Here is a 12862-nt window from a genome sequence, read left to right on the forward strand (position 1 = left end):
TCACCGTCCACGGCCAGCCCCTCCTTTCCACTCACCTCATCTACACCTCCGTGCTTTTCCTTCCCCAACTTCGCCTACATCTGATCTACTTCGCCTACTCCTCACATCTTTAATTCACATCTCTTCTGTGTTTCCCACCCTCGCCTCTCACCTTACCCTTAACACCTTAGTATAAACCTTCGCTATGCTCGTATATCTGTGTCTTAATAATCATGTAATCTCTTTGTAATGTGTCTTTGAATCTCTGTATTGTTACTAGAATAAAAACTCTACATAAGACTAAACCCCCCTTAGCCAAGAGGCCTTTCCTTTTCCATCCCCCCATTCTTCACATCGCCTTTTACCATCTCCTACTTTTCACAAATCTTCCCAACCCCGCCCAAGCTCCCGGCCAGAGGGAGGGCGTAACCCTTCAGGTGGCCCGCTCCACCCCTTCAACGTAGGTAATGAAAACGTTCTCGAACGAACGATCGAACAGGCAGTCAGACAATCGGTGACGAACTGTGTGGAGGGTGTGATTTTAACTGCAACATCACATCTGAACTTTCGACGGCTGGCTGGGTGAGCAAAAATTAATCATATTGTGCTTTCAACTCCTAAATAAGGAACTAATAATCTCTTCCTTCATGGCCTTCAGACTGGATTCGCAGTATTACATTTTGTGTGGCAACTAAAATTATCTACGAGTATGTTCATTCTGAACTTGATTTATAATTTTCAAACGGTTATTGCCACTAGACTTACTTCGTGTACTGACGCTTGAAGAGTTAATCATGTCAGTGATTTCCTTGGCTATGGAACAGTGTATGCGCCTGATGGTGTGAGTGGCTTAACTACTTTCTGGAAACTTTTATGCAGGCTGAAAATCTTCCTCATCAATCCCCTCGCCAGCCCTTTGATTTTTTCTCTCCCCTATTGCTCTTTATTCTCTTTCTAGGTGACCCTGGGGGTTTTCTTATTCTACAGTGGCCTTCGTGTTTTATATATCCTTCTAAATATAGTGCTGGTTTTTTTTTTTCAAAATAGTGTTAGTCATATGGCAATCTAGTCATGATTTGTAGGATCTAACATTTTATATTCGTCCTGCGTACTAAATTTTGTGATTATTCCCTTCTCTTCCAGATTGAATATATACTTTTAAGAATTTGTCCCTTTTTATGGTGTTAAAATTTCTAGTTTCTTGGTTTCATTTAAATCTCGTTGTCTACTCTGTAAAAATCAACTTATACACTAAAACTTGCTTATGTAACCATATTTTTATTGGTATCTGTAATATACAAGTGTTGTGCAAATCTAAGTGGTTGTACCTTTCTGACTGTCGTTTCAGCTTTCCCTATTCTCTTGCCAATCTGTCCTTACCACGTAAGACTTCTGGAAAGGTATCAGCAAAACGCTTCGCTCAAAACTCTGCTCACTAGCTGCGATTTGGATTTTGAAACTTGATCAGTCTCCTGTTAATGAAGCATCTTGTTAAATGCTGGGCACTCACTGTGTAAAGGTGTCCAAGGTCTTTCTTGTTTACATCGCCAAACTGCAGTTCCTTGCTCATATCACCTGTGCCAACTACACTAGTCAGACTGGTGTCTCAATTTTGGAGTATATTTCTATTCTAAATTGTTATTTTAATTTTTATTTATCTGAGTACATAATTGTGAGTAAGTGTAATCGTTCATAAGCTATATTTTTCTATACTGTGTCCAATCACAATCAACAAATAACTACAAACCCAAAATCTTACGCCACAGCACATATACAAGAAGTTCCTAAAAATGGAGAAAATAATTGGGGCATGGATAGTATCCTTCTCTTATTGTTCTCTCAATGCTGAGAATCGTGATCTCTAAGGAGGCTCTTGGTCAGTTATCTCCATCTATTGCGGTCCTCGGCCAGAAGTACTGCACCATGGATGTTCAAACCAGTTATACTCTTGATCATGTTTGACCATTGAGTGGATAGTATAGAGCAACACAAAACGTCCCCACGTACTGTTCGTGTAACTTTTAGTGATACAAAGGCTCCCTAGGGCTGAATCGGTCGACCTCGGATATCTTCGAGATTCGTATTGGCAACCTTTGAAACACAAACTATGAATCGCTTATGCATCGCTGCGCGACATCTGGCGTACACTTTACGTACTAGTACTGTTGTTGGGAGCTAGCTAGAGCGACGCATCAAGTCGGCCGTGGTTGTCATTTACACTGTAAAGCCAAACTATAGAATTCATGCTAGGAACAAGATTCGCATCGAGAAATGTTGCATAATGCTAAATAATGTGTGTGTGACACAGTTGTTGGCTTAAGATAATAAAAGTTTAGACAATTCATATCGATCGATCATATTATCGATTCTATTCAGATTTCATTTCCATTCAGTTGGCAGTATTACTGGAACCGGGAGAGCTCCCTCCTTGCTCCTCAAACCTGTAACACCAAATATCACTAAACGTTGCGCGAATATGGTCGATCGGTTATGAATAAAGCCTGGAAGTTAGGCCAGATGCTTTTTATATATGGATGAATTGAAGTGTCGAATAGAGATAAACATGTATCTGAACGTTTGGGAATGGTTAAACGAGTTTCAAAAATGACTTCAAAAAGGGCTTTCACGGCCGTTTTTGAAACTGTATGTCTGTCCATGGGCAGTACATATTTTTGAAAACCGAGAATTCACTTCTCCTTTAGCAGGTTAGCAATTCCTACTTACTACCACGGCGGACCACGCTGTTGGTCTGCCACTGCTAAGCAGAGTCTTGGAGGGGCATGCCAATGCAACTAATGAGCCCAAATGGCCCCTGGACGAAACTCTGCAAACGCACACGGTTCTATTTCCGAGATTGTATTGGTTGAACCAGTTACTATTTTTCCTGTTCTAGCTTCCATTGCCTATTTGTTTGCTTTTTTTGAGTTGTTATTGATATTTTCTGCTGTTATTTACATATTAAAACTAATCTATGGAAATAAAATAAAATTATAACATATTGTATTAATAATAAAGTGAACAATTTTAACTTATCAGATAAAAAAACATTTGTACAAATTAAATTTTTGTATTGCAGAAATCTCTACTGAAAATCTCACTCCACAAGCTAAATGGTCGAGAGGGTTGCTGGGTCCCGTCACTGATATGTAAGGTTAAGTGGTAGTGGTGATTATTGTTGTACAACTAGGCAACCAACCTCTATTAACACTGATCAGAAGAAAAATGGAAGTGCTCCGACACTTCGAAAAAATGAAGGTATCGGCAAAATGAAAGGAAGGGTCATGAAGGGTGTGAAAATGAAAGAGTTCCTCGACTTCGAAAACCTTATACCGTCGGGGTCAGAAAAGAACAAGAGTTGACCAATGGAGACTGGATAGGAAAGATAAGGGCGAAGAGCCTAACACGAGTAAGTGGGAGCAATACCACACTCAACAAGGGGAACCCCTTTTAGTTGCCACCTATGATAGGTAGAGCATATTGTAGATGTTATGCTACCCCCCCCCCCCCCGCATTGGGGGACGTACATTTAACACTATGCGCCCGCCGGTAGCAATATTACTACCACGCGGTGTGCGCCTGAGTGCCGCTATTAGTAATAGTACTACCACGATCTTTGAAATTCAGCCACTCGAAAGCTATTCACGTTATCGAATTAGTTTTTGCTTTGGCGTGTTGTCAATTTCCTTTACTATCGTTAGGTGGTGTTGTCGATCGATAGTGATTGGTGGTGCGATGTTTCGTAGCCACGTGCGCTCAGTTAGATCTTACGAAATTGCTAACATACGTACTCCTCGCCCGCTCCGGTTAGATAAGCTCAAATTTATGTGCGCGTGTTCTAATGATAGATTATATGACTTCACTGGTTTAGAATGAAAGTGTAGTGAGGCAACAGTCTGCAATCATCTCTCAAGTAGTCGATTTATACTGTATAATTATTGAGGTGTGGATCCCGGACCTTGTACAAGTAAAAGAAATCTTACGCCGGCATACAGCCCACGGATGAGTGAACAGATTATTACGAAACTTGTGAACGATTCAGATTCTGATCTCTATGAAAGTGATCGTGAAGAAGAAAATGAAAATATATAAGTCCCTCAGGATACTGAATCATCAGATTCATCACCAGAAGAACCAGTCGCAGAAAGACGAAGGGAGGTGAGAAGCACGGGAACACAGTGGAAACAAGATATTACTCCTGTGAACAGGCCTGCGGGAAGGCTAGTAGGTAGAGATCATTTTCCACACAGAATACCTGCAGTAGGCGCGAAGAAGGAAGGACACGCGCAGCGTACGTGCAAGGTTTGCTACGACAAGTCAAAACATAACACCGGTCGTGCTGTGAAGAAAATGACAACCATATATTGTCGTAAATGTAACGTAGGTCTTTGCATAGGAGAATGTTTTGAGTGTTACAATACCAAAGCTAAGTATAGGGAATAACAATGTGTAATTCTGTTATTCAGTGACTAAAACTTTTCTAGTGAATTAGAAATTCAAGACCGGGCGAGTTGGCCGTGTGCGTAGAGGCGCGCGGCTGTGAGCTTGCATCCGGGCGATAGTAGGTTCGAATCCCACTATCGGCAGCCCTGAAAATGGTTTTCCGTGGTTTCCCATTTTCACACCAGGCAAATGCTGGGGCTGTACCTTAATTAAGGCCACGGCCGCTTCCTTCCAACTCCTAAGCCTTTCCTATCCCATCGTCGCCATAAGACCTATCTGTGTCGGTGCGACGTAAAGCCCCTAGCAAAAAAAAAAAAATCTAGCGCGTGAACAAGAATATCAGAATGGACCAATATTGTAGCGTAAGTTTCTTTCCAATGCTGAATGTAAGCATTTTTTTATTTAATTTCGTGGGATAGCCTGCTCTTTGTACAATATGCATATGAATTTGTTAATTTAAAATGCGAAAACTGACAGAACTGTGATTTTTCTGGGAGTCTAAATTACGCCGGCACAGGGTAGGGACGCCGAAACGTCCGTGCTCATAGTGTTAAGTGCTAAAATGTCATGTGATGCAGATGTGTATTATGTAGCTTACATTAAACCATTTTTATTCATTTAGTGCCAACTTTTGTAATTTTTAAATGCTTATTTTCATTATTTTACTGCCAATTTCTAAAAATTAAAGTTTTTACTCTCTTTCCTATTTCAGCCAAAACAAATGCCTGAACTTCGGGCGCTAGTTACGAGTAACAGATATTTCAGAGTTGTACTGGAATTATTGCTAATACCCCTGCCAGACACATCACATATTGAGTAACTATAGCTATATTTGTGTACCTGTAGTGATATGTCACTCTACAAGACGTGCTCAAATTGTCCACTGTGTACCTGAGTGCCTGACATGCTTAAGCACTCCAGATATTACACTTATTTGATTGCAACCTTGTTCCACATACTGGTGAAACATTGCAATGTCAGTAATGGGTGTTTCATAGATAATGGCCTTGAGATGCCCCCACATGTAACAGCCCAGTGGATTGGGATCTGAAGAGCGTGCAGGCCAGGCAACTGGTCCTGCATGGCCTATCCATCTGTGCAGGGACCAGTCATGTATCAATCAGTCACTACTGATCTGCATTTAGCGCAGTCGCCCAGGTGGCAGATTCTCTATCTGTTGTTTTCCTAACCTTTTCTTAAATGATTGCAAAGAAATTGGAAATTTATTGAACATCTCCCTTGGTAAGTTATTCCAATCCCTAAGTTAACTCCCCTTCCCTTAAACGAATATTTTCCCCAATTTGTCCTCTTGAATTCCAGCTTTATCTTCATGTTGTGATATTTCCTACTTTTAAAGACACCACTGAAACGTATTCGTCTACTGATGTCATTCCACGCCATCTCTCCACTGATAGCTCGCAACATACCACTTAGTCGAGCAGCTCGTCTCCTTTCTTTGGTCTCTCTACTGAAATGTGGTGGCACCCCATTATTAATGAACTACGTACGGCATACCCGATTTATCAGAACATCATTAGGTAGCTTTGTATTTATTACTTGGTGCATGGTGTATATATGACAACCCCTTCTTACAAGCAATAAAGATCGGGCGAGTTGGCCGTGCGCGTAGAGGCACGCGGCTGTGAGCTTGCATCCGGGAGATAGTAGGTTCGAACCCCACTATCGGCAGCCCTGAAGGTGGTTTTCCGTGGTTTCCCATTTTCACACCAGGCAAATGCTGGGGCTGTACCTTAACTAAGGCCACGGCCGCTTCCTTCCCACTCCTAGCCCTTTCCTGTCCCATCGTCGCCGTAAGACCTATCTGTGTCGGTGCGACGTAAAACAACTAGCAAAAAAAAGCAAGCAATAAAGGGTGATCAAAAAGTTTCCGTTCAACAGCTGTACAGTGCTGAATTGGGATGCCATTCAGGAAAAATCACGATGAACATTGAGCCACCCATCCCATCGACGCACCAGGTTGAAGATCCCTGCGGGGTAAAACACCGTGTCCTGTTGCATGAAGAAGTTCCTAACTGCATGGTGCACATCCTCGTCCGACAGGAAGCGTCGACACTTCAAGGCCTTTTTGAGGAGACCGAAGGCGTGATAATCGCATGAGGAGAGATCAGGACTATAGGGCGGGTGCTCGAGTGTCTCTCACTTGAGTTGGCGTTGTCCGTAATGGACGAGGCTGGCCTTCCAGATCGACCGGCGTCTTGTGTCGAAACGCGACCCGCACAGAATTTGGTGCACCATTCCACAACGGTGGTTTTCGATAGACATCCTACCCCATACACAGGCTTCTTTCTCCAATGGATGTCCACCGGTGTTTGTCCTTCGGCAGCCAAGAACAGAATAACAGCACGTTGGTCCTGTTTTGAGATATTTGATAATAATGTCGCCGTAGTTCACGTGGCCACATTTAACGCACGCACCTTGGCACAACATGACCGCCACACTAATCCCTTTGTCTACATGTCCGTGCTTATATACCCACATCGGAGCCGCGTTACGTTGCAAGTCCGCTGCAGCAAGGCCCTCAAACGGAAACATTTTGATCACGCCTTATAATTATACGGCTAATGTGAAACATAACAACAACATTGGAAGATAAATACAAATTAAACATTTTAAAGAGCTCTTATACGATGCACATGTATTTGCACATTGAGTATGTGCACTACAGGCTGAACTACAAGTCAATATCCAATCCACTCCACCGCTCCGGGTGTTGTCAAGTTGAGATCTAGGTTGCCTGGGAAAGCATGAAGTGGGCAATCTTGTACAATACGCCTCACTATCTGCTGAACATCACCACAGTCACAACAACGAAAGTCTGACCATCCCCAGTTGTGTACAGTAGATGCCATTCTACCCACTCCACATGCGGCTTAATCTACTCCAGGTTTGTCGTGGAAGGTTGAAGCCAGTAAGTTTTGTGGATGGATTTTTAATATCCACTATTCCTCGTGGTGGATATAGGGACCAATTTTTTAACTATGTGATGGTGGATTTGAAGCAGGTGGATGCTGCCTTCATGGCAGTCTTCCAAGCAGGATGTCAAGACTTAAGACGTGAGCATTGCTGTTTGACATCCTTGTGAATTGGTAGTGCCTTATTCCTCAGCATCCTAGACAAAACTGGACCTTCTGTCTTCTGATTTTGTGGACGTAGTGTATTACTAAGCACCAGTAACCATTGGATTGGTGTAGCACGAAGTATACTGGTTATGATGCTTAGTTAGGTGTTGACACAGAAATTGACAGTACAAACGACCTGTCAAATGTGTATGTCCCAATTAAATGGTCGCCAAATATTCCTGCCGAGACATTAAAACCAAATTATTGCTGATGGCTTAACTTCACAGCAGTTTGTGTATTCTTCTCGGCCCAGTGATGTGTATTGTGAAAACTGAACACACCATTCCTTGTGAAGCCTGCCTCATCAGTAAACAACACAGATGCTAAAATGTGCCGATTGCAACCATACACATGCAGGAACCCTGTGCAAAACTCCAAGCAAAGTGCAGCAAACCATATCCAAACCTTCATCCAAATCAGAGAAGAAAGAAGAGCCATCCTCAGTAAGACTTTTCCCCTTTAGAGTAGATGCAAATGAAGCCACTGTTCTCGAATGTTCCATATAGTGTACTGCCCTACACCCTCAGTTATCCACAACCGTCAGATGCTGTCACCAGGATGCTCTGCAGTATACTGAGAACACGCTCCTCCACAGCCACAGACCAGGTTCAGCACAGTCGGCCATCTTCATTATGTAAATACATCAGTATCTGCGAGCCATTTGTCTATTCTCTTAAATGTTTTTCTGTTCAGCAGATGGAGACTCCTAAATCATTCCACATGCAGACATTTTGTCCTAACCACATTACACTTAGCAAATTCATACATGAGAGGTATGTCGACGAGTTCCTGATTGGTATAAGCCTTTGCGCATACTGTGCCTTTTAAGAGCAACGCTGCAGTAGCTAGTTCTACTGGCAGCACTTAGCATCTGACATGAGTTGGATGTCAACAGTGGAATAGGACTAGTAACACACACTCAAAGTGATGGACAGGTCTCGCAAACAGTGGACGGTGATGATTCAACTTCTTATGCCTCATCAATATTTGGTTAAGAAGGAAGCCGTACTTTCCAGTGTTGGCTTAGTTAAATGTAACTTAATAGCTTTTCAGTCTGTCGAACAAACAAGTTCAATATAAAATATTACAATAAATCATACCATCTAGGAGGGTAACTTCTTCAAATTTAGATTGATGATTGATGCAACGAAATAGTATAGTTCCAGATTTCAGCAGCCATGTACAAGTGGGGTAGCCATTGCTACTGCGTCGTGAGTGATCAAACATGCGTTCATGAGGAGTAGCATTTGTGGCGCTGCAGAGTAGAGACCGAATGGCGTGAAGCGCTTCTTGACGTGTGGATTCTCACTCAGTGATTGACAAGCTTTTATTATTAAGGGCTAGTTGAACTGTTCTCCAGGTTATCCCATTAAATCGTTCAGCCTGGCCGTAACCCTGTGTGTTGTAGCGTGTAGTGCGGCTGGTGGCCACTCCAAACAATACGAGAAAGTTCTTGCGATCCTGAGACACAGATGATGAGCCTCGATACATATGTAGGATGGGGCTCCAAATATGCTGAAAAGTTGAGTGAAGCAGGAGATGTCAGTTGAGGCACGACAAGCGAAATCAAAGGGGAAACGAGAAATTTCTTCAATTACGGTGAGACTGTAGCGATTTTGAGTCTTAGTAGGCAAAAGTCCCTTGAAGTCCAAATTTAAATGTTCAAAAGGGACTGTAGCCTTGATAAGAGAGCCTTGGTATCTGAAAAACTGAGGCTTTACCTTAGCGCATGCCTTGCATGCTGATGTGATACGCAGGATATCTTTTATTGAGACGGGGAAATTTTTAATCCGTATCCAATGACCCATTCTTGTGATGTCTGGGTGACAAAGAGATTGATGAATAGACAGTACCTTTTCATAATCTGTATTGTGATTGATGGAACCTATTCTCGGGAGGGCGTCAGCAACTTGGTTTTGGTTGCCTGTTCGATATAAAATAGCATATAAATAAGGAGATAATTCCAAACGCCAGCGCATTATCTTCTCGTTCTTTATTTTTTCCGGAATGTTTTGAATCAAACATGAAAGTTACGGAGCACTGGTTTGTACTATACAGCTGTATGGGTTATGAATAAACTAGTTAAGAGAAGCTAAGAACATCACTCTTGTTGCATATGTGCAGAGTATTTTTGCCTTAGAACCCAAAGAAATACCACATCAATGGATAACAACAGTTACCATACATAATTTAATGCACTCAACTCAAGAGGCATTCAGTGCTTGTCAACATACTCGGGTGATGGTGATGATTGTTTTAAGAGCAAGCACAATTCGAAAACCATCCTCTATTAACACTAATTAGAAGAAAACAAATGGAAGGGGTCCAATACTTCGAAAAATGAAGGTATCGGCCAAATAAAGATGAAGGCCACAAAGTGCGTGGAAATTAAAAACTTCCTAGGCCTCGAATGAGCTAATGCCGTCGCGGTCGGAAAAGAATAAGTGTTGACCAGGGGAGGTCGGATGGGCTAGAGAGCCTGACACAAGTAAGTGAAAGCAATGTAAAGACTCAGCTAAGGGCCTCGTAGTCACAACCCGAATTGATTTCGCCCTGTGAGTGGGGGCAATAGAATAACACCCACGGTATCCCCTGCCTGTCATAAAAGGCGACTGAAAGGGGCGTCAGGAGCTCCTAACAAGGGAGCGTGGGTTGGCGACCACGGGACTCTTAGCTGAGTCCTAACATTCATTGCATAATATAATAATAATAATAATGGTTAAGAAAATTAAAGTCATTGGTAGACACGATTCCATAAGAAATAGAAATTCAGTCACTATTAAGTTGAGTTAACCTAGGTTAGACTATTTTAGGGATTACATTAGGATATTATGTTACGCTACGGCACGTTAAATTACAGTAGTTGGTTAGTGCGAGTGAAGCGAGTGTTGCGATCTTTAAGTATTTGTTCAGGCATGTAATGTACTCCAGAGAGCATTTAACATTAATGAAATATAGCTGTAAATAATAACTATAGTTCAGTTATTATGAGTTTCGACTTGACGTTTGAGCGCTGCCTTTTGGCGGAGGGTAAGTGAATTAATCAACAGCCAATCATAGACAGCCGATCGCTCCGATAGAGAGCGTTAGACTCCAGTTGCGGTTAGCAGTGTTGTCGATTTGTTGTTTACTGTAACCACGTGCTATCAGCTGTGTGTTGTATTGTGCTCGGTTCTTTTCGCGGTCTTTGTTTGTCTTTGTGCTAGGTTGTTGTTCGTTTATATTTCGCAGTGTAGAGTTTATAAATGTATTGTTTAGTATTTTTAATAGTATAGTGCGTTATATTATAGTGCATAGTGTGTAACAGGTGATCTATTTTATATAGTAGCTTAGTTTAACATTTCGTTCGGTAGTTATATAGTAGGTTAATTTTAGGCCCGTGTGTGAATTTGATGTTCTGTCATGTCGACGCCTACGTTTAAGGATGCTCCCAAGAGAAGAAAGCCCTTCGGACGAGGTACTCCATTAAGGAGCCGGGCCCGGGAAATTGTTTTTAATGTTAGAGAGTCATTCTTGACAAAGCACCAACAATGGCGGCTAGAAAGAATGAGTTGATTAAGTGGTTGAAGGAGCACAATATTTCGGCTCACGATGACATGGGGAAGGGGGATCTTATGCATCTCTTGAAACAAAACAAGCCCCAGTAGTAGTATAATGGGAGAGTTCGGGCGCCTCCTCCTCCTCCCGCCGCCTCCTCCGCCTCCTCCTCCGCCGCCGCCCGCGGGAAATTTGAATTTTGGCGCGAGATTTGAATTTGTAAACAAAGCCACGTGCTTTTTGACAGCTGTCATCGACAACAACGCAACGCTAACCTCACTGCTGCCATCTTGACGGACCTAAACCTCACTAGTACCAACCTAACCTAACTAGCGTGAGGTAAACAAACCCACGTGTTTTTTGACAGCCACGTGCTTTTTGACAGACAACAACGCATCGCTAACCTCAGTACTGCCATCTTGACGGACCTAAACCTCAGTAGTGCCAACTTAACCTCACTAGCATGAGGTAAACAAAGCCATGTGCTTTTTGACAGCCACGTGCTTTTTGACAGATTTGTAAACAAAGCCACGTGCTTTTTGACAGACAACAACACATCGCTAACCTCAGTACTGCCATCTTGACGGGCCTAAACCTTAGTGGTACCAACTTAACCTAACTAGCATGACGTAAACAAAGCCACGTGCTTTTTGACAGCCACGTGCTTTTTGACAGCTACCATCCGCCATCTTTAAACTACAGAGCGCTGTGCTGCCCTCTTGCGTCACCTGTCATCGGCAGTGCTGCCATCTTGGCGGGCCTAAACCATAGTGCTACCAACTTAAACTCACTAGCTCGAGATAAACAAATCCACGTGCTTTTTGACAGCCACGTGCTTTTTTTTTGACAGCTGTCATCAGCCATCTTTGAGCACCGTGCTGCCCTCATGCGGGGCAATTTCGTCAGCTGTCATCCGCCATCTTTAATCCAGAGAGAACAGTGCTGCACTCTATGTGGTGGCGGCAATTTGAAAAATTCTATGTGCTCTTGTTGGGAAACAAAGCCACGTGCAGCTGTCATCGGCCATCTTTGAGCGCTGTGCTGCGGGCAATTTCGTCAGCTGTCATCCGCCATCTTTAATCCAGAGAGAACAGTGCTGCACTCTATGTGGTGGCGGCAATTTGAAAAATTCTATGTGCTCTTGTTGGGAAACAAAGCCACGTGCAGCTGTCATTCGCCATCTTTGAGCGCTGTGCTGCGGGCAATTTCGTCGGCTGTTATCCGCCATCTTTGAGAACAGTGCTGCACTCTATGTGGTGGCGGTAAATTCCACGTGCTTTACAAACCTATGCGCTTTTCTGACAGCTGTCATCCGCCATCTTTGAGAACAGTGCTGCACTCTATGTGGCGGTAGCAAATTCCACGTGCTCTACAAAGCCACATGCTCTTTTGACAGCTGTCACCCGCCATCTTTGAGCACTATGCTGCGGGCAATTTCGTTAGCCGTCATCCACCATCTTTAATGAACAGAGCACCGTGCTGCCCTCATGCGGGGCAATTTCGTTAGCTGTCATCTGCCATCTTTTAATGAACAGAGCACCATGCTGCTCTCTGTAGTAGCGGGTAATTTGAAAAGTTCTGTTAGCTGTCATCCGCCATCTTTAATCACCGTGCTGCCCCGGTGACGGCAAATTCCACGTGCTCTTGTTTGGAAGCAAAGCCATGTGCAGCTGTCATCCACCATCTTTAATCACCGTGCTGCCCGGTGACGGCAAAATCCACGTGCTCTTGTTTGGAAACAAAGCTATGTGCAGCTGTCATCCGCC

The sequence above is a fragment of the Anabrus simplex genome, chromosome 1, assembly GCF_040414725.1.
Source record: "Anabrus simplex isolate iqAnaSimp1 chromosome 1, ASM4041472v1, whole genome shotgun sequence".
Lineage (NCBI taxonomy): Eukaryota > Metazoa > Arthropoda > Insecta > Orthoptera > Tettigoniidae > Anabrus > Anabrus simplex.